Below are 21,540 nucleotides of genomic sequence, written 5' to 3'. Positions count from 1 at the left end.
GTGTCTTAGATCTCAAACACTGTTTCAGTGTTACATTATTCATGGCATAAAAACTATAAAAAGATAAGATGATTATACGAACATAATGGAGAGCATTTACCAGCGTTTTAAGATATACAAATCATTGCCACATCTTTCATGGATCTCATGACACGGAAAGATTTTGAAAACTTTTAGACGAAAACAAGAAAAAGATCAGGGCATATACGAGAAATAAATTTACAAGACGAGACAAGAAAACTTTATTTCTCTTCTCGTGGGTACTACTACGGTCGATCTTTAAACTACGATCACCATGCCCTCTACAGACAATATGGTGTTAACTTCAATCGAGTCGTACGGAATACAAACGAACTGTTCGTACATCATTTATACCCAGTGTTCGAAGTGAAAAAAAAAAGCAGAGGCGGTATGTTTTATTAAGATTTTAACTCAACATACCGGCTATTTAAATATTGTCTTGATCACTGGAAAACCAGAGACGGTATGTCCTGATTACTAAAAAACCAGAGGCGGTATGGCATATCACCGCATACCGTCTCACTTACAGCACTGTTTATACCAGTATAAATATAGGTTTCTCAGTCATTTATGCTCATATTACTTACTGCGTAGTATGTATATTTTTCTGGCATCCTTTAAAACCTATCAATCTACGTGAAGACTTCGTGACCCAACAAATACTTATCAGGACCTATCAGTGGATTGCGGGCCATAGATTGAGAATGTGTTATCTAATTAATAAATCAAAGATAATTGTATGTCTGGATTTTTTAAAACTGAGTATACAGAAGCATAGTATTATTAAACATATTGTAATATTCCACGTGGTATTGTACAGGGTGGTCCGGAATTGGGCGTACCCCCTTTAGTTTCAACAGTACAGTGTTAGTTATGGTAGAATGTCTGTACACAGTTACCTTGAAGTTTTAAGAGCCATAAACATCGGTATGATCACCATCCATGTCGTAACACAGTTGAATTCTGCGCCAAATTCTCGCAGATGTTTTGTGGGGATACTCCAGAGTCACGAGGGTGAAGGTGTGTTCCACAGCTGCTCGTAATTTCTGCGTTGTGTGATATCGAGTGTTTCTTACTTGTTGCTTTATGAAACCTCAGAGAGCATTGTCTGGTGTTGTCAGATCGGGACTTCTTGGAGGACAAGCAAAAGGAGCTGGTGAAGATGCACAACTTCTTCCAATCCAGCGGCCAGGAAACGTCTGATTCAGGTAATAACTGTTACCGAGCAGAAAAATGAACATGGATAGCAATGATGCCAGACAATGCTAAGCAATGTTACCATACAATGCCAAGCAGTGTTAACAAACAAATGTAGGGTAAAACCTAAAACCGTCAGAAAACACCAATTAGGGGTACGCCCACTTCCGGAGCACCCTGTATACAAACAATACTTTACGTTTGTGTTTACAAACACCATCTCATGGTTTTACGTCAGGATAATACGCACCACGTGGATTTACTACAACAAGCAGACGACGGATCTCTGGCTCCTCCTACGAAGCACACGATGACATCAGAGCAGCAGCGCCACCGCAGCCAGGACGCCTATATAATGGGGCACAGCCGGCAGTTCTGAACCGCCCCCCCAAAATTTTGAAGTTCTTTACCAGTTTTCTGGTCTCCCTCCTACTGTTTGCACTGGCCGAATGTTTCGGCCCGAGCCCAATCCAGCACGAATGTACCTAGGCCCGGCCCAGCCCGGGCCCGAAAAGTTTTGGAGATTTTCGGCCCGAACCCGGCCCGGCCCGATAACTTTTTAAAAATTTTTTGGCTGAAGCCCGACCCGGGGCCGAGAAATTTTAAAAGTTTTTGGCCCGATCCCGGCCCCATTATTTTTTTAAAAAATTTAGCTCGAGGCCCAATCTTTCTCAAAATTTAGTATTAAACTTGACCTAACCCTCAGAAACATTTTCTAAACTCTGGTTCACAACCTAACGCTTGCTCTCCCGAATGGTACCATTGCCTCCTAGAATTTTGCCTGTCATCGAGAGAACAAAAACTCCATTTCCTGTAGACCCTAACAAAAATCTAACTTAATTGATTTTTAGCATAAAGTGAAGACGGCAATATTGTTTAGCGACAGGCAAAACTTTCCCACCCCTTCTTGTTATATTTTGGGTTCATTGAAGGTCGAGGTCAGAGCTCAATTTACTGCGCAATGCCTGCAATCCTCTATAGTGAAAGTGGAGCCGCTAAGCAACACAAACTGTAAATAGCTATTGCATTCTTTGTGTGCCGGTGCTGTGCCATCAGTTGTAGCTCAGAATACGTAATAAATAAATGCAACCAAATGGGGATGGAACTGATGCACAACACGGTACTTAACTGTAAAATTGTGGTTGAATTTAATGAAATTCAAATGCTTCTAATTTCAAAATGACTAGTTGGGGAAAAGGTGAGAGAGAAAGAAAGGTTATGATTAAAAGATAAAGGATGAGCACTAGCCTGATAGATTCAACGAAGCTGGCGTCGTCCTAGTCATCTGAAACGATGAATGTCTTCCCCTGGAAGAGCCTGGATAAGCTGGAGACGGTCAAGATCTGGATCTCTATCCTGTTGATCTGCAAGGGGCGTCGATAATGCGTCTTTACGATGATGTCCTCCTACACCTTCATTCTACTAGTCTGCTGAAGCTTAATGAGTCTGCGGTGATAAACCAACAGAATGGTACTCTTGACTATGGAGCTGGTTATTCTCCAATGGTGCGATCCGCTTCTCTCGTCGATCCTGCACCTATCCTAATCGTGTGTCGAATACCCCTTGTTGTTGTGCCCCCCTTGGTTTTGATCAACTCAAGAATGATGACCTAAGAGTCCAATGAATCGGGAAGTTTCAGGCTGTGCTTGAGGGTATGCGGAAAGGAAAGAAGGAAGCTAGTCGTGTTTATTAACAAATATGCGTTTACAAAAGCTGTCTGAGAATGTACAATCTTGATCAAAGTTTCCTTCCGATGAATTTTCGAAAGTTCATGATTCTGTCGTTGATTAGCGAATTAAATTCATAGTTACTTCTAATACACAGTCACTTCATTTCCAATACACAGTTACTTCACATTTGTAATATTTTTCACGGACACACTTCTTCAACGTTTAGCTTTAATTCAATTATCGTTTAACGAAAGCCAATAATTATTAAAGAATTGCAATTAATCGGCCCCAGCCCGGCCTGACCTGAAGAGAAATCAGTGTCGACCCGCCCAAGCCCGACCCGGCCCAAAGAAAATAACAGAGTTGGCCCGCCCAAGCCCGGCCCGCGGGCCGGATTAGACTTCGGGCCGAACCCGGCCCGTGCAGGTCTCTAGTGACTACTAACCCTCTCACTGCTTGTCACGGAGCATTGGGGATTCCTTCGCCACTCTGCTCTGCCTGCCACAGGGATCTGTAGACATCCTGTACACCGCCTTGCGGTCAAGGACTACCTAATTTCTAACCCAATAAATTAGAGGAGATTAACTTTTGTAGTATTTCTGCAAATACTGTTATATAGTAACTTTTATAATAAAAGCCGGCAGTGGGAGTCGATTCCTGACACCCATTTTATTTACCTTGCTCTACCTATAACCTATATGGGACAGTGTTTTACAATATAGAAAAAGATAGGCTAAGAATAATTAGATTCATGTTTTTAAAATTAAAAAAAAAAGAAAAAGATAACGGTTATTCATGACGTGTTCTAATATATCTCAATTAGTTACATTATACTTCATAAATTTTATGTTGTGACGAAAGTCCTGGCAACACCAATACAAACAAGTTACGGTAACTGTTTGTTTATTTTCTTTGACTTGCAAAGGAGTTGACATTAAAATATGTATACTAGTTATAATAAACCGGTTGTTACGGAAGAGGATTAGATACAAAAAAAATCAAGTCTTAATTGCACTAATTTAATTTACGTTTATTTTATAGAGAGGCTATAAAATACACAATTGATACTTTTAACGAGATGATCTACCTTTTCTCGGCACAAAAATTTTTATATTGAACCTTATGGGGAGAACATGGCTACCGAATTTCCTCAGTTTCTAAGGAACTAGGTATCTCTAATGGGAAAGAAAAATTTTGCAGCATTCTACAGAAGTTTATTAACGGGTTGAAATACTTAAATTGTATATTTGTCTGCTAGTTTAGCAGAAATAAATTATTAAAAATTAATAAATTAGTTTATTTTTATACAAATTATAATATGTCTAACTTTGGAACCAAATATGGTAGAAAGATCAACTTTTTTTTGTTTTATTCCTTGAGAAGAAACGACTCTAATAGTTTTAATCACAACCATATCTGATACGCCAATTAAAAAATAGTATTTTAATATAAGTATTAAAGTCCACCTGTCAAGAAGTTTGACGAGGGTAAGACATCCGCGCCCACCCTTTTCTTTTGTTTTCGTCCCGAGAGATATGAAGGGAAGGGTCTTCACAGATCTCTTTCAGCTATGTACACAGACCGTTTTCACAGCAGGTGTCAATGCGAATGTACACATCCTGTCCTCACGTTCAGTAGCCCAAGTTCGGCCACTTTCTCTCTCTCTCTTTTTTTTCTCTCTCTCTTCTGAGGAGGTGTTCTACCCTGTAAGAAAATTATAGATATGTAGAGAAAATGGTGATCAATTATTTCTGATAGCCAGATGATAGACAAGCATTCTAAAATGCCTTCGAATTCCAAAAATGTATCGACCATAACTTTACCATCTGGTTATTTTCAGGAGGCAAAAGTTATATTATTATTATTATTATTATTATTATTATTATTATTATTATTATTATTATTATTATTATTATTTGGAGTTAGAGTGCAAAGCCACAAAGATACAAATGGCACCATTGGCTAAACATACACTTAAACCCCCCCTTGTGCGTTAGAAAACATGCTATAACAATGCGCCCCTCGCAAAAATCTAATTCAACTCTTATTGACCTCAGTAGCGCTTACTAATAGCGTAAATGCTATAAATCAGGCATTTGCAAGTAGGAACAGGGATTGGCCGAATCACGGAGCAGGGATTGGCCGAATCACAGAAATCTTACTGTCGTCACGAGCTGTAAAAGGTAATATATGACATTTTCACAAGAAATAATTATCGGACCTACCGTAGTCGGGTCAAGACTCCACTTAGGAACTAACAGGTGCGCTATCCAAAAATACATGTTTCAGAATCCTAAGGTACTCACGCAACAATTTTTTATAGAGGGGCTTTAGCTACGGGCATATAATGTGAAGTAGTCACCAACTACCTCTATAAAAATCATTGCGGAAGTATATCGCAGGACTCTGAAATTTCGAGTTGGTCTATACTTTTTGTCACGACTAGCTATATACCGTATATATGCTAGTCAATGGCGGATCCAGGGGGCAATCGCCCCCTTCCTCAGAAGAGCAAACTTTCTTATTTATATATATATATATATATATATATATATATATATATATATATATATATATATATATATATAAATAAAACCCATCCCAGAGTTTGGAGCTCTTAAAAGTACCTCTAAGTAGCAGTATTACAACCCACCGCCTTCCCCCCAGAAGTCCGTCCTGGATCCGCCCCTGATGCTAGTTTAATACTCTACGTTGAAATGTATCATAACTCTGTCATTTGAAGGAAAAAAGGAAGGAGAGCTGTTGTTCAACATAACATGGTGTTGACATACTCAACCAAAACGACCAGAATGCTTCATTCGGGTAGGTTCAAGACGATTCTTAGTGCACGTACGGATACAACATCTGTAAATTCCTGGATATTGTAGAGAGTTGTCACAGGAAAACATAAGAGTAGAAGAACCTCTATTTTGAATTTGGTGGAGAAGATAATAGAGCAGAAACCTAGAGCTGCAGGTCCTTCAAGAAACTCAAGAATGTAAAAGAGAAGAGACCCTAAAAGAGGCACTTGTTTAAATGAGAAACCTCAAACTAATTTCGTGATCAAAGGTTTGCAGTGCTATCCTAGAAATGTTGGATATTACAAGTGTCAATAGTTGAGTAATTGTGTTAGAATCATGTACAATAGTCTATTACAGAAAAAAGTCGATAGAACATATTCAAAGAATTCTTGTAATTTGTCAACATTATTTTCAAAGACGTAGCCTTCAATGTGAATCCATTACTAGAAAATAAAGATTATACGGGGAGACAGTCAAAAAGTTTCTGGAATATTATTGTAGCTATTTATTACCACGTACAATAGTCTATTACAGAAAAAAGTCGATAGAACACATTCAAAGAATTCTTGTAATTTGTCAACATTATTTTCAAAGACGTAGCCTTCAATGTGAATCCATTACTAGAAAATAAAGATTATACGGGGAGACAGTCAAAAAGTTTCTGGAATATTATTGTAGCTATTTATTACCACGTACAATAGTCTATGACAGAAAAAAGTCGATAGAACATATTCAAAGAATTCTTGTAATTTGTCAACATTATTTTCAAAGACGTAGCCTTCAATGTGAATGCATTACTAGAAAATAAAGATTATACGGGGGGACAGTCAAAAAGTTCCTGGAATATTATTGTAGCTATTTATTACCACGTACAATAGTCTATTACAGAAAAAAGTCGATAGAACATATTCAAAGAATTCTTGTAATTTGTCAACATTATTTTCAAAGACGTAGCCTTCAATGTGAATGCATTACTAGAAAATAAAGATTATACGGGGGACAGTCAAAAAGTTCCTGGAATATTATTGTAGCTATTTATTACCACGTACAATAGTCTATTACAGAAAAAAGTCGATAGAACATATTCAAAGAATTCTTGTAATTTGTCAACATTATTTTCAAACACGTAGCCTTCAATGTGAATGCATTACTAGAAAATAAAGATTATACAGGGGGACAGTCAAAAAGTTCCTGGAATATTATTGTAGCTATTTATTACCACGTACAATAGTCTATTACAGAAAAAAGTCGATAGAACATATTCAAAGAATTCTTGTAATTTGTCAACATTATTTTCAAAGACGTAGCCTTCAATGTGAATGCATTACTAGAAAATAAAGATTATACGGGGGGACAGTCAAAAAGTTCCTGGAATATTATTGTAGCTATTTATTACCACGTACAATAGTCTATTACAGAAAAAAGTCGATAGAATATATTCAAAGAATACTTGTAATTTGTCAACATTATTTTCAAAGACGTAGCCTTCAATGTGAATGCATTACTAGAAAATAAAGATTATACGGGGGGACAGTCAAAAAGTTCCTGGAATATTATTGTAGCTATTTATTACCACGTACAATAGTCTATTACAGAAAAAAGTCGATAGAACATATTCAAAGAATTCTTGTAATTTGTCAACATTATTTTCAAACACGTAGCCTTCAATGTGAATGCATTACTAGAAAATAAAGATTATACGGGGGGACAGTCAAAAAGTTCCTGGAATATTATTGTAGCTATTTATTACCACGTACAATAGTCTATTACAGAAAAAAGTCGATAGAACATATTCAAAGAATTCTTGTAATTTGTCAACATTATTTTCAAAGACGTAGCCTTCAATGTGAATACATTACTAGAAAATAAAGATTATACGGGGGGACAGTCAAAAAGTTCCTGGAATATTATTGTAGCTATTTATTACCACGTACAATAGTCTATTACAGAAAAAAGTCGATAGAACATATTCAAAGAATTCTTGTAATTTGTCAACATTATTTTCAAAGACGTAGCCTTCAATGTGAATACATTACTAGAAAATAAAGATTATACGGGGGGACAGTCAAAAAGTTCCTGGAATATTATTGTAGCTATTTATTACCACGTATATTATAGTCTGCATATATATATATATATATATATATATATATATATATATATATATATATATATATATATATATATATATATATATATATATTTATATATATATGTATATATATGTTTGTATGTATGTATGTGTGTGTCGTGGATGAATAGTTACGCTCATCCCTTATGATCAAGGAGTCCCTTGTTTGATTCCCGATGGAGACACAACTGGTTCGTATCCTACGTTAAGCTGTAGGTCCCACCCATAGGACGTCATCATTCTGAAAGTATGTTCTTTTCTGCGTATCCTGCTTCTTGTTTCAACTCTTTAGGATAAATCGAGACTGACAGTGCGTAGTCTTAGCGGGGTAAGCGCGGAAAACGAAAAAGTCAAAGAAAACAGGGCTTTGCCCCCTTGTCCCCATATAACAAGTATGGACACCGTTCCAAATGGGTCTTATAGGAGCTATCATGGCAACATTTTTGTATAAGACAATTGGTGTGTGTCGTCTGCATGGTTGTCTGGGAACAAGAAAGGGCAAACATGTTTTTCAGTAAATAAATAAATAAATAAATAAATAAAAGAAAACGTGCATTTTTCAATTCCCATATCCTCGTCCTAAGAAGGCGCTTAGCGCAACGAGCCTAAACTTTAAATGCTTTGAAAGTTTGTTCTTTTTTTGCGTATCCTGCTTCTTGTTTCAACTCCCTAGGACAGTGATGATTTCAGGGGTGATTCTGGGGGGGGGGGGTAAATTCTCCCAAGAGCTAAGAAATTCACCCTCGGGTGCTTGAGATCTTCGCAGAAATTTCTGTGGAGCACGCAATTTTTAGTCGCTTTCCCCCTCTGTGCGTGGTACCTCCGGAGGAAATGATCTGAAATTAACACTGCTATAGGATAATTAGAGATTGGCAGATTGTCGGAATCCTGAGGGGGAGTCTTAGCGAAGTAAGCACGAGAAACCAGAAATATCACAAAAAACAGGGCTTTTGCTCCGCTGTTCCCCCGTAAAAATGCACGGTTTACACACAATACAGATTGGATCTAACAGGGCTATTTAGAGAACGTCTTATAGAGCATTTGGTGTGCAGTGTTGTCTGCGGACAAGGAGGCAAAACCGTGTTTTTCATTAAAAAAATGGAGTATTTTAAATTTCCCTCGCCCCCTCAGGAGACGCTTCTTCAATGAGACCGTATCCTGCCTCTTTCTCCCATTCTCTAGGCTCTAGGCATTTGAATAAGTCCATTACTTGGTTTCCTAGTAATTAGCCATCATATTGGCTGCCATATTGGATTTAGACAAATGTTCTCTCATGTTACCATGTATAAAATATGTCTTGTCGTGATGAAAGCTACCAGAAAAAGTAGGTTTCGCTTAGTCCTGAGGAAGTACGCTACATCCTAGAGTAATGCGTGCATATACGCATTTGTAACTTTGTACAGTTAATCGTTAGACAACAGTGTTGCCAGGTTGTAAGGTTTCTAAGTGGCAATAAACAATGCCATATTTAAATTCATCGGCCTCAAAAACCTATACTTTGACAACAAAATTATCTTTCTAAGTGCCTTGGTTCACGATCTCTCTCTTTATATATATTTACGTAGGGCGGTGGCCATATTGGAAAATGACGGCTACCAGAAAAACACGTCAAATTTGAAATATATTCCCAAGACGTTATTAAAAAAACTTAGGAGACATTTTTTTACGGACACCTATATATGGGGGCCAGGACTTTATATTGTCGGAATCCTGAGGGGGCACCCCTCTGCCCCCCTTCCCTTCGCCACTACTGTATGCTATAATATTTGTCCGGAAGGGGGAAAAATCCCAAAATAACAGTGTTTTCTGATACAGTATATACTGTTCTTCCCGCGCACTCTAGAATGATCTTGATGAACTTCCAGAGGTAACGGGGAAAAGAAGATACTTCACACCACATCGTCCAGTCTCTTAGTATGGAACCATTGAGGGAGACAAACTCTATAAAGCTAACAGTATTTGGCAGCTGACAGGTAATCTCAGAAACTGGTCGAGAACCTGTTTCATTCAGACATCCACCCCCTTCCCCCTCCATTTCACCAACCCCCGCCCTTTCCGCGGCCAAGCTTAGAGTGGGGCGTGACTTACCCTCGTCATACTTTGACAGGTGGACTTTAATACTTATATTAAAATACTATTTTTTAATTCGCGTATCAGATATGGTTGTGATTAAAACTATTAGAGTCGTTTCCTCTCAAGGAATAAAACAAAAAAAAGTTGATCTTTCTACCATAATTGGTTCCAAAGTTAGACTTATTATAATTTGTATAAAAATAAACTAATTTATTTATTTTTTAATAATTTATTTCTGCTAAACTAGCAGACAAATATACAATTTAAGTATTTCAACCCGTTAATAAACTTCTGTAGAATGCTGCAAAATTTTTCTTTCCCACTAGAGATACCTAGTTCCTTAGAAACTGAGGAAATTCGGTAGCCATGTTCTCCCCATAAGGTTCAATATAAAAATTTTTGTGCCGAGAAAAGGTAGATCATCCCGTTAAACAACAAATTTATATTTTAACAACTAACGATCTAACAGCGACGTAACATAAGTTTCTACTACTAAAATATATATTTTTAATCAGTCTTCTTATTGGGTGGGGACGCTGATCTACAACACCTAGATCTAAATTTGTATGTTTCTGAAGCTGAAAAGCTTTCTATTGTCCAACTTGTTTACCTTTTCAAATAGGTTCCATCACGTCAAATTCTTTTCAAATGACTGTAATGGTTTCTATTACCTTTTAAAAAAATGTATTCCTTCTACATAAAATTCCGCTTCTTCTGCACAAATTTTCGGTAATATCAGTGACAGACTTACCATTAGGCACACTAGGCACGTGCCTACGGGCGACAGCCGGAAGATGTTTTTTCTTTACCGGTAAATTATACGAATATTGGTACTTACAGTTGGTCAATGTGACCCTTAATTTAATTTCAAGCAAAATTTAATCGAATTTTGCCAAGAACGGTATTGCGTCCACCGATTAATTTCTTCAAATTCACTCTCGCCTAAATGACAAAACATTTTTTTTTCATCTCAAAACGTATTTAAAAAATTCAGAACAATTTATTTCACTATGCCTTTCTTGAACAAAGGCATGAATAAAAGCGTGCCAATGACGGAAAATTAAAAATCACCTATTACGTTGAGACGTGTCCTATGTTCGTGAAACACAAAGGGGGGTCGACCCAATTGTGCCACTGGTAATATATGAAACGTAAAAATCTGTTTACTGCTCGTATAGAGCAGATAGTAAATTATTTTAAAACATTTGCGGAGTAATCTCGACATCAGCACCATTTTAGCTTTTGTTTGGGGCGAGATTAATATTGCCCACAAGGTTAGAAGAGACAAAAAAATAAGGTTTCCGTGTCTCGTCTCGTCTCGTATGTCATATAGAAGTTTCATCTCATTTCGACTTTCGAAGAATTCTTTCGCGTCTCGTCTCGTTGTATAAATTTATGTACAAAATTTAGCTCTGATTTCTTTAAGTTTTCACCCTGTCCGTATAATACCTACATTAAGACATGAAGAAAGTAGTGTCACTGTTTGGGGATGCTTTACGGACTATGAAGTTGATAATTTAGTTAATGGAATAATGGACGAAAACAACGTTTATGAGGCATTGAATTCCATTAGGAACACGGATTTTCGGCAGCAGCTTTGTATTGTACTACAACGGGACTACCATCCCAAACATTCTTCCAAGCTAAGAAGTAATATCTACAATGCAAAGAAGATGTTTACATCACTAACAAATGGAATAATCACTACAGTTACCGGGTTTGTTACCCATCCAGCTCTCATAAGATAAACTTGACAAGACAGTCCGTAAATAGAGGCTAACGAATACTGAAGGTCTTTGGAAGACACTCAGAACCAGTCGTTCTTAGAAAAAAAAAGATGTTCCGGGGGGTACATCTGGTACTATTTTATTTATTATTATATTATATATGTATTATTTTGGTCTCGTCCGGGGAACAGTGCCCCCCAAAAAACATGTCTGGAAGAAACACTACTCATAACTACTACAGTCACATAACTTCGCAAAAGTTGGATAAATTCATAAAACAAGTGTCTGGAATTTGTACAGAGTCGGCTAAGAGTCGGAATTTCATTGTCTCAGTGAAAACAGGACCATATGTTTTAACTTCTTTATATGTGCAAAGATGTTTATTTTACAGACCAAGAAAAACGAATGTATGAATACGTCTTTCTTTTTTCCTTTTTTGGAGAATTCTGCAAAATCAGTAGTGTGCTCAGGGTTTTGACAATGACTGTATATACAGGGTGTATCAAAAAGCCCCTTATCACCCTTTTAAAATCCACACACATAGTTTCATTGAATGTGAGACAGGCGAACTGTCGCCATCTTGAATTTGACATTTTTATTATGTACGATGGGTGAGTAGTGTGATGTATGACCACGGGCTAGAATATTTTCAGGGTGTCAAATATACAATCAGATTTCATTTAACTAAGTTAGTAAAACGTCATTGGCAACTGAAAGTTATATTAACCTATATAGTTTGTTCCATATGTTGTCCGTAATGAGCTATGGACGTTTGCAGGCGCTTCTCCCAATTGCTGTGGATATGATACAGGGTATCAGGGGAAATTTGCGCACAGGTAGTGGCGACACATTGTAAAAGTTGACGAAGATCACGAATTTTCACAGCATAAACCGAAGACTTAACATGTCCCCAAAGGTAGAAATCAAGTGACTTTAGGTCTGGTGATCTGGCAGGCCATTCAACTGGCCGACGTCTCAGGAAATGGTTCATTGAAGTAGTGACTCATCCGGAAGCCATAATAAGGGAAGTACCATGGTGCTGAAAAAACAAGGAAATGTACCATCTTCAGACATCACAGCTAGTAGTATATATTCCTATAATAGCACGAGGTATCGATCCACATTTAAAGTTCCTGGAATGATAAAGGAACCGATTATTCCTGTTCCTCATATACCTTCCCACACAATAATCTTCTCTGCACCGGTCATTTTGGAGGGATCTGTCCATGTGGGATTGCCAAGTGACCAATAGCGTATGTTCTGCGTATTAACCTCCCCATTTACATAAAAGTGAGCTTCATCTAAATGGAGTACCTTCATAACAAAGTTAGTGTTTAGCCGTAATTGGTCGATAGCCTACTTACAAAACTAGACTCAGGTTCATCTTTGGAGAGATGTTGTTGCATTTGACCTCATACGGATGCCACTTATATTTGTGCAGCTTCCTGTGCACTGAACTAAAAATCACCCAACATTCCGTTGATGAATGACATGTACTCCACTGGGGTGAAATGGAGAAGGAGGCCAGCATTGCCGTAGCTGTTACTTCGTCTATGGTCATTCACGGTCATGTGCTGCGAGGTCTGTTCACGACTGGAGTCCGTTTCCTGAAATTTGGTTAATAATTGTCATACTACAACATATGACACAGGGTCACGTTGTGGATGACATTGGTTGAAGTCGACAGCCACTGCACGGGTACACCTTCCACCAAACAGTTTGATTATCTGGATGCATTCCTTATAATATTATATTTAAGAAATGGTTCCACACCTGAAATGGTTCTACAAGAAAGAGGCAAACATAACTTTTCTAGTTGCCAATAATGTTTCACCAAAATAAGTTACATGAAATCTGATTGCCTATTTGATATCCTGAGAAAATTCTAGATTACGGTCACACATCACACTAACCACTTATCATTCATAATAAAAATATGAAATCCAAGATGGCGGCCGTCCGCGTGATATACTTCCAAAAGTGTGTCCTTAAGCTTAATGTGTAACGTAAATCTCACATTCAATGATACTACATCTGTGTGGATTTTAAAAAGGGTGGTAAGGAACTATTCATTTATACACCCTGTACACACACTAATATTATATATATATATATAACTCATCCCTCTTTAATTGTTCCCTGCCCTCTATTAGATGACGACCCTGAGATCCTACAAGCAGAATTGTTTTAACCCATAGGGATAAGTAATAAAAAGTGAGGTTATTTACGAAGGGGCTACCTACTTAAGATAAGATGAATTTAAACTGATACTGGGGTTTATATAGAAGCCTTAAGTTTGACGTTGTGAAAACAAATTTACGTCCAGAAGGCGAGTTCTCTAATCACAAAATAAATTGATCCGCAGAAAATCATATTTCAATTAATGGCGGATCCATGGGGGCGATCGGGGCGGTTGCCCCTCGCCCAGAAGAAGAAACTTTCTTATTTTATATATATAATCCATCCCAGAGTTTGGAGCTCTTAAAAGTAGCTCTAAGTAGCAGTATTACAATCCACTGTCCCCTCCCAGAAGTCCGTCCTGGATCCGCCCCTGATTTCAATCAGGGCTCCCTCCTGGATGTATGGTTAGCGTAGGTGTCTTCAGACGGGAGACTCAGCTTCGATTGCCGGTGGAAGCTCCAGTGGCTTCCCACGTTAAGCTGTAGGTTCACGTCTCATATAGCCTCATTGCTGAAATAGTTGCTAAAATTCTAAGCCAATCAACCAACCATATTTCAATGAGAATGGACTTGGTAAAACAATGATGATTTGAGGTCTTTCCGGGTTGAATTTCAGTATACGGAAGGTGAAAAGTACTGCAAAAATATAGTCAATCGACATTCAGCAAATAGACGATATGGTCCCCAATTAGTGTTGTAAATAGAAAAAAAAACCGTTCGTTTTTTTCAGAAATGTACGTTTTTTTTAGAAAAAAAAACATTGCCTCTCGTTTTTTTCTAAATTTCGTTTTTTTTCAAATAGTCATTTCTAATGCATCTTACGTCTATTTAAGTATTAAATATTTTTATGTAGGTATAATCACCGTAAAATGCAACATAAATTAAACGCTAGATACTGATACGCTACAAATATTTTACAATTTACATGAATACCATACCTATTAACAATTCGGGTTTCAGCAGTTTTCATCAATATCAACTAAGAAATAAAAGTAGAAATGAAATTTTGTTTTTTCGTGAAAGCAGGTCTTTAATAAGTACGAAAATAATGTCACGAACAGTATAAAATTCATATAACTTGTCTAAAGATCGACTAATACTAATTTGCCTAATAGTATTTTTCTAAATGTCATATATAAATAATTTGTCGACTAGATACATATGATATGCAGAGCCGGCTCTACCATATATACAAAACGTGCATTTGCATGGAGTGTCATAAATTATGTTTATAATGCATTAGTTTAAGGCCACATGGACAATGCTAAAGCAAATAGTCGAATAAATCCGAGCACAAATTGCTTGATTGTTGCCAAATGCAAGAATTCAATTCTCGAATAGTAGTGAATATCTGTTCCATTTAGTAAGTTATCATAGTTTTGACATGACAACTAGTCTTGTTTTTGTCAGAAAAAAGTTCCTTATCATTGAAGATAGAAACAAGTTTTTTAGAAAATGTTAACAGATATAGAAGAGAAATCAAGAAATAAAGATAAAAGAACTAGTTGCACTGAAATTGCAAACTGATACATTGAGATTGAAGCTCGATAGTGAATTCTATAAAAAGGATTACCATCTATCCTCTGCAGGTGTGTTTGCTTTATGTTTCACTAACATAATAAATTAATATTTAAAAAACACACACACACAACGGGATTGCATGTTTAGTGAGTATTTAACCCTTATCCGGGCAACCGGGGCCTTCCAGGCCCAGTAGCTTCATTTTTCTAAAATTTCTCAATAACCATACATATTTAGAAGACATAAAATACTGAATTCTTCTATCTTTCGTCGAAGTTAAAATCATGAACATATCGAGTTGGTAAAGCTTTTTTTTTTTTTTTTAATTTGAAAATCTTTTCCTGACGTAACCGGGCAACCGGCGCCTAGGAGACCCCGTATAACTTTAGTGAAATTCCTGTCAAATATTAGATCAAATTGTCACATAATTATATATTGAACACGTGACTATTGTAACCTTTAGTCGGAACAGTATGCGGCAACAGACATTGAATTTTGAGTGTTCTGCACTTAAAATATATACTGGGCCTGACAGGCCCCGGTTGCCCGTTTACGTTACAAAAATGTCTGGACCGGATTTGCTATTCTGCTTGGTCGGCTTACAAAAGCGCGACACGAAGTTTCGCTACTTGACAAAAATATATACCGGTACATTCTAGACTAGTCTGAACAGTAAGTGACAATAGGCATTGATTTTGTGTATTCTGCACTTAAAATATATACTGGGCCTCACAGGCCCCGGTTGCCCGTTTACGTTACAAAAATGTCTTGCCCGGATAAGGGTTAAGCCTTTCTGAGTGCAATTGCACTTACCCTCACCTTTGTTGTTCATGCTGGAGTAGCATACTTAAAATCATGACTTTTAAGATTTGTTCTTTCTGGAGAAAGGGGGAGGCGGCAAATTATGCCATTGCATGGGGCGACAAATTGACTAGGACCGGCCCTGATGATATGTATATAAAAGACACGAATATAGGATGACTCAAATTGAAGCAATGCAGGATGTTTCAAAATTAATATTAGGGTTTTGAAACTTTGTAGTATCTATTACAATTAACTTACAATTATAAATATTATATAAAATGAAAGAGCAACTCAAACAGTTTTGTACGCACGCATGTACATGCATTGTTTCTTCTGTCTGCCGTTAGAAACAGCAAGCAGCAAAGATGTAAACTGGAGAGCAGAAAGTTTTTTGTGTTTTAATAAAGACTGAATCTGTACAGTGCAACGGTCTGTGTGAAGAATATTAAGGAGACGCTTGCAACTACAACCTTATCGTTTGCAGTTGCTACAGGTCTAAAGTCTACAGACTACGGTTTACATGCCAATTTCGCAAGTGAAATATTGCTGCATAACAATGAAGATTTTCTGGATCGTGTCGTCTTCAGTGGTAAATCGACATTTCACCTAAGAGCTAATGTGAACACTCATAATGTTTGTATCTGGCCGTCAGCAAATCCTCAGGAGATGGTACACTTGAAACGAGACTCTCCTAAATTGAATGTGTTTTGTGCCATATGGCGGAAGTTTATGGGCCTTTCTCGCCTATCGACTAGATGTGTGCCGTGTGACGAATGAATCTCACATTGAACACTTGTAGCAAAGACTGTTTGAGGTGCTCTTTTACTTGATGCATTGTTTATAATTGTACGTAAAATGTAATAAGTACTACGAAGACTTAAAACCCCAAAATTTATTTTGAAACACCCTGCATTTCTCACCAACAGTGTTGGAACTAAGATGTAAAAAGGAGAAAATTTTCCTTATAAAGTTATTGTTTACAACTACAATAGTATTATTAGTCGAGACTATAACTACAACAACAACACGAGTTAGTAGTAAAACAAAATGTAATCAAATGTATACTCAGTGGCCCAGGTGGCCAAAGTAGCACACACGGGTGTGTCATTTGTTTAATCCACTCCTGTGTGGACACTAATTAAGATATCGGGATATTATTCTTGCAAAATATGGTTGGACTATAGTTTATTATAATTTTTTTCTTCTGGTGTCGAATTTCCTTCTCAAATTTCACCCCAGTCAAAAATGCGAGAATTTTCTGATTACAAATTTCCTTTACTACTTTTTTCCTTGTAGCTTCCTTCGTTGTAGAAAGACCTCCTTAAGACTTGCCAAGTAGATACCTCGGATGGATACCTAACTGATGACATCAATTGGACGGGCCTGCGCGCAGTGTTGCCAATTAGGGAAATTAAAATTTTCCTAAATTTGGGCAAAAATTAGAAATTTTTATTTATAAATCCGTACCTATACGTCCGAGTGCAAGTCAACTTACGCCAATCGAACATTTGTCCTTACTTAAGAAACGCAAGTTCAGATCGTTACAATGGGATAATTAGGGAACGCACGAAGAATTCATATTTAGGTTCTAACCCTTGATTTTTCTAATTTTTCCCTACTTTTCTGTTTACCGCAATATATTTTTGGTAATTACAAGTTTTGTTCCTTAAATATCGTCATAACACTTGTAGAATATATTAGTGGTGTACCAATGTTTAATTTAAGATAGTTTACGTCTGTCTGGTAGCAGTATTACCAGATACAGAAAATTTTAATTCCAGATTTTAGGGGGAAATTTTGGAAAAAATATCTGTTTTGTCTCTATTATTTCCCTCTTGTTGGCTATATCGGAGCAAACGTATCAGTATCTGGAAGTCTCGTCTTTGCTCTACACAACGCACTATAGAAAGTTTCAATAGGATAATTAGGGGAAGTACAGTTGAGGTTTACAGTAGACCTTGTTCTCTAATTGGGAAGATAACTGTGATTTTTTAAAGGTAGAATGAGATATTTTTTATTGACATGCTTACTTTATTAGATGTCATACTACTTGTAGGATATATTAGAGGGATACCAAATCTTATTTTAAGATAGTTTGTGTGTGTCTGATAGCAGTGTTGCCAGATACAGAAAATTTTAATTCCAGATTTTGGGGGCAAATTTTGGAAAAATTCCCTTTTTTATTTCTATTATTTCCTTCTTGTTGGCTACATTCGAACAAACGTAGCAGTGTCTAGGAGCCTCATTCTTAGCCTAAGCAGTGCACCATAAAAAGTTTCACTAGAATAATTAGGGAAAGTATAGTTGAGGTTTATAATAAACCATGTTCTGTAAGTGGTAAGAAAATGGTGAATTTCTGAGGTAGAATGAGATTTTTTTTTAAATTTCATGCTTACTTTGTTATATATCGCCATGATACTTGTAGGATATATTCTTGGAGTACTAAGGTTTATTTTCAGATAGTTTTCGTCTGTCTGATGGCAGTATTTCCAGCCAAAACAATTAATTCCCGCTTTTAGGTGAAAAATTCGGAAAAAAATCCCTTTTCCCCTCTAATATTACCCTCTTACTGGCTACATTGAAACAAACGTACCACTACCTGAAAGCTTCCTCTTTGCCCTACAGAACGCATCATAAAAAGTTTCAATAGGATAATTAGAGAAGTTGTAGCCCCGGCATATTTATTTTTGCTTGTGAGGCGTAAAAAGTGTCAAAATTTCATGTGTATGACAGAACACATGTGTATTTCATGTGTTTTTTTTCTTTCTCTCTTTGGATGGAAGAAAGCGACTACAGGATTTCACTGTACCTTGTCAACACACCAGAGATTCTTTTTGGTGATTTGAACCCATATAGCAGGAGTGGTACTAGATACAAAAAAAATTGAAATTCGGTTAGGGATTTTTTTGTAAATTTTCACCCCTACATTTCCCTCAATAATTTCCTACCCATTGGCAACACTGCAATGCAACTTACACCAAAAAATAGTCAAATCTATTTTCTAAAAAACAAGGCCTTAACCATATCAATCGAATGAATGGTTTTTGAGCAATAAGTCACTAACTGGAAATGTAGGAAAACGCCAAGAATGACCTGGGCCGAAAGGAATAATCACACAATTTTGCTAGTATATACGTATAAAGAAACAAAAGATTTGTAAGTTACGAGGGCTTCGACTCAAGTTCTGTTGATTATTTCAATAATCTGCAACGTAAATCAATAAATAATAGTTGCCAGAAAAAAAAAACAGACATTTGAAAAAAAACATGAAAAAGAACAATGTTTTTTATTGAAAAAAAAAACTTCACAGAAAAAAAAACCGTTTTTTTTTTTACAACACTATCCCCAATGGAGGGGGAATTTCATAGCTACGCAGAACAAACCCCTTGGGTGACCTGCCATCATCCCTGAGATCAAATCCAATATAAATCTTCAAATAATTAAAACCTTAGAGTACTTAACTAGGGGTTCTTTAAAAAATGGTACTGTATCTTACGTCTCAAACTAGTGCTAACTAGAGAGTTTAACAACAATTAATTCACTACATAAAATAATAAAGCAGGAACTTACAGACTGCTGTTTTACGCCTGGGCTGTCGTTCATCATACGGAAACTGCAATGAACTAAGAAATCTTGACTTCAATCATAAAGGGAAGCTCTGGAATAAATTGAACTCTTACTCAAAATATCACATAGGAACTAGAATATATTATGTGCCAAACATGTAATAACAACTGAAGTTAAATTACTTTTGTCCAAACTTCTAGTAATTAAAAAAATGACTTCATAGTCTATCAAATAATAATAATAATAATAATTATTATTATTATAAAAGGGACGTTTCCAAAATGTTATATAGCTGTGTTGTGTGAGACTGATTAGTGTTTACATATCCAAAATGGCAAGTTCTAACGTGTTTATCCAACGATGTTTGTCGATATTCCCAGTAGTCAATTTATAGCAAGAGCTAACCATTTTCACATGGTATTTAGCTAGTAAAAATGTAGTAGGCAGGATCTAATTTCCGCCAAGTTCTAATTCTGCGTTCAAAGTTGCCATCTTCTAGTCATTTGTGTTTAGCAGAAGTTGAATACATTTTCCAGTCACAATTTTTTTTTCTAAAATTTACCAATAAAAGAGAATAAAATATTATTTGGTATTTTTATAATCATTCTGCTCATTGTACTAGTAGACCTACTTACATTGTCACACCACAATCTATTTTAAGCGTTTTATTTATCATTCTTGCTTCCTAAAGCGGTCTCACAACAGGACTAGCTCAGGAGAGTAATGCTGCCGGAAGTAGGAACGGAAAACACAGTTCTGATTGGTTGGTGTTATCTATGTCTTGCCACGTTGCAGCAGAATTCAGACGATTGTTGTTGTCGGTCTTCGTGGCCGAGTGGGCTAGCGCTATATGCTAGTAACGGAAATCTCGTTTGGTGTGAGTTCAAACCCGGCCCGAGGAAAGTTTTTTTTAACATTTTTATAACACTTTGTAAATTAAAATAATACGAAAATAATACTAAAAAATGTGATTTACTTACTTTTGTGCAGATAAGTAGTAGTAGTAGTAGGAACGGGTTAGAAGCCCCGCAGGGCTCGTTTTGTTCCCCTTGTACTAAATGATATAGATTTTGTGACCAACTTAAAACAACTGACTAGGATAGCGCGTAAAACAGCTGGCTAGAGTAGCGCGCGAAAAAACGTACTTCCGGGAGTATTACTCTCCCGAGCGGGTCGTCTCACAACAAATGGGGATTCTGGAAATTTTACGTTCCCATAGCGAATTTCAACGTGTAATTAATTTCCGAATGCGAATTTTGATCGTATACTCGGTGTGGACAGTGCAGTTTTAGTGTTGTACTAGAACAATATTGATACCGATATTTAAACATTATTACTCGTACTCCAAAGATTGGAGATGAAGTAAAGAATTCAAAGGATGTGTAGCACCCGGTCAATGATTCAACCAAAGTGCATAGCTGTACGTGCATACACTGCTGGACATTAAAGATGCAAACCAAGAAGAGAAGATTGTAGAATCAACGTTGGCAGATTTGATAGTACAAATAGCAAATGATTAAACGTAGCGACAGCGGAGAATAACTGGTGAATGTCAGTGTCCTGCGGCTGCAACATGGCGAGACATCGAGAGAATGAGCCTTTGGATGCCCTCCCAGGGTATGGCAAGCCATACGTCTTCGACAGATCAACACGATGCTATAAGCTCATCAACTGCAGCTATGGAGTTCGCAGATGTGAGAGGCTTTGTGTGATCATCGACCAGACGTGTTCAATCAACAAGAGATTGGGAAAATGCGCCGGCCAGAAAAAAGTAGGGAGGTTTTGTTCAGCCAGGAGATGTAGGACAGTACCGCCATGTAAGCGCGTGTTATCCTGTTGAAATAGAGA

At 36.9% G+C, this 21,540-nt stretch overlaps 1 long non-coding RNA gene across 1 annotated transcript in view; it reads right to left on the bottom strand.

The window, feature by feature from the left end:
- Nucleotides 1-21,540, bottom strand: part of LOC145673503 (uncharacterized) — a 50,576-nt gene that overhangs the window by 6,475 nt on the left and 22,561 nt on the right. The window contains exon 2 of the long non-coding RNA XR_014128776.1: nt 19,696-19,783. This is a non-coding gene — a long non-coding RNA (uncharacterized LOC145673503). The remainder of the gene's footprint in view (nt 1-19,695; nt 19,784-21,540) is intronic.

This window comes from Thermobia domestica, chromosome 16 (assembly GCF_964235325.1).
Source record: "Thermobia domestica chromosome 16, izTheDome1.hap1.1, whole genome shotgun sequence".
Taxonomy (NCBI): domain Eukaryota; kingdom Metazoa; phylum Arthropoda; class Insecta; order Zygentoma; family Lepismatidae; genus Thermobia; species Thermobia domestica.
This window is presented reverse-complemented; position numbering and strand designations above follow the sequence as displayed.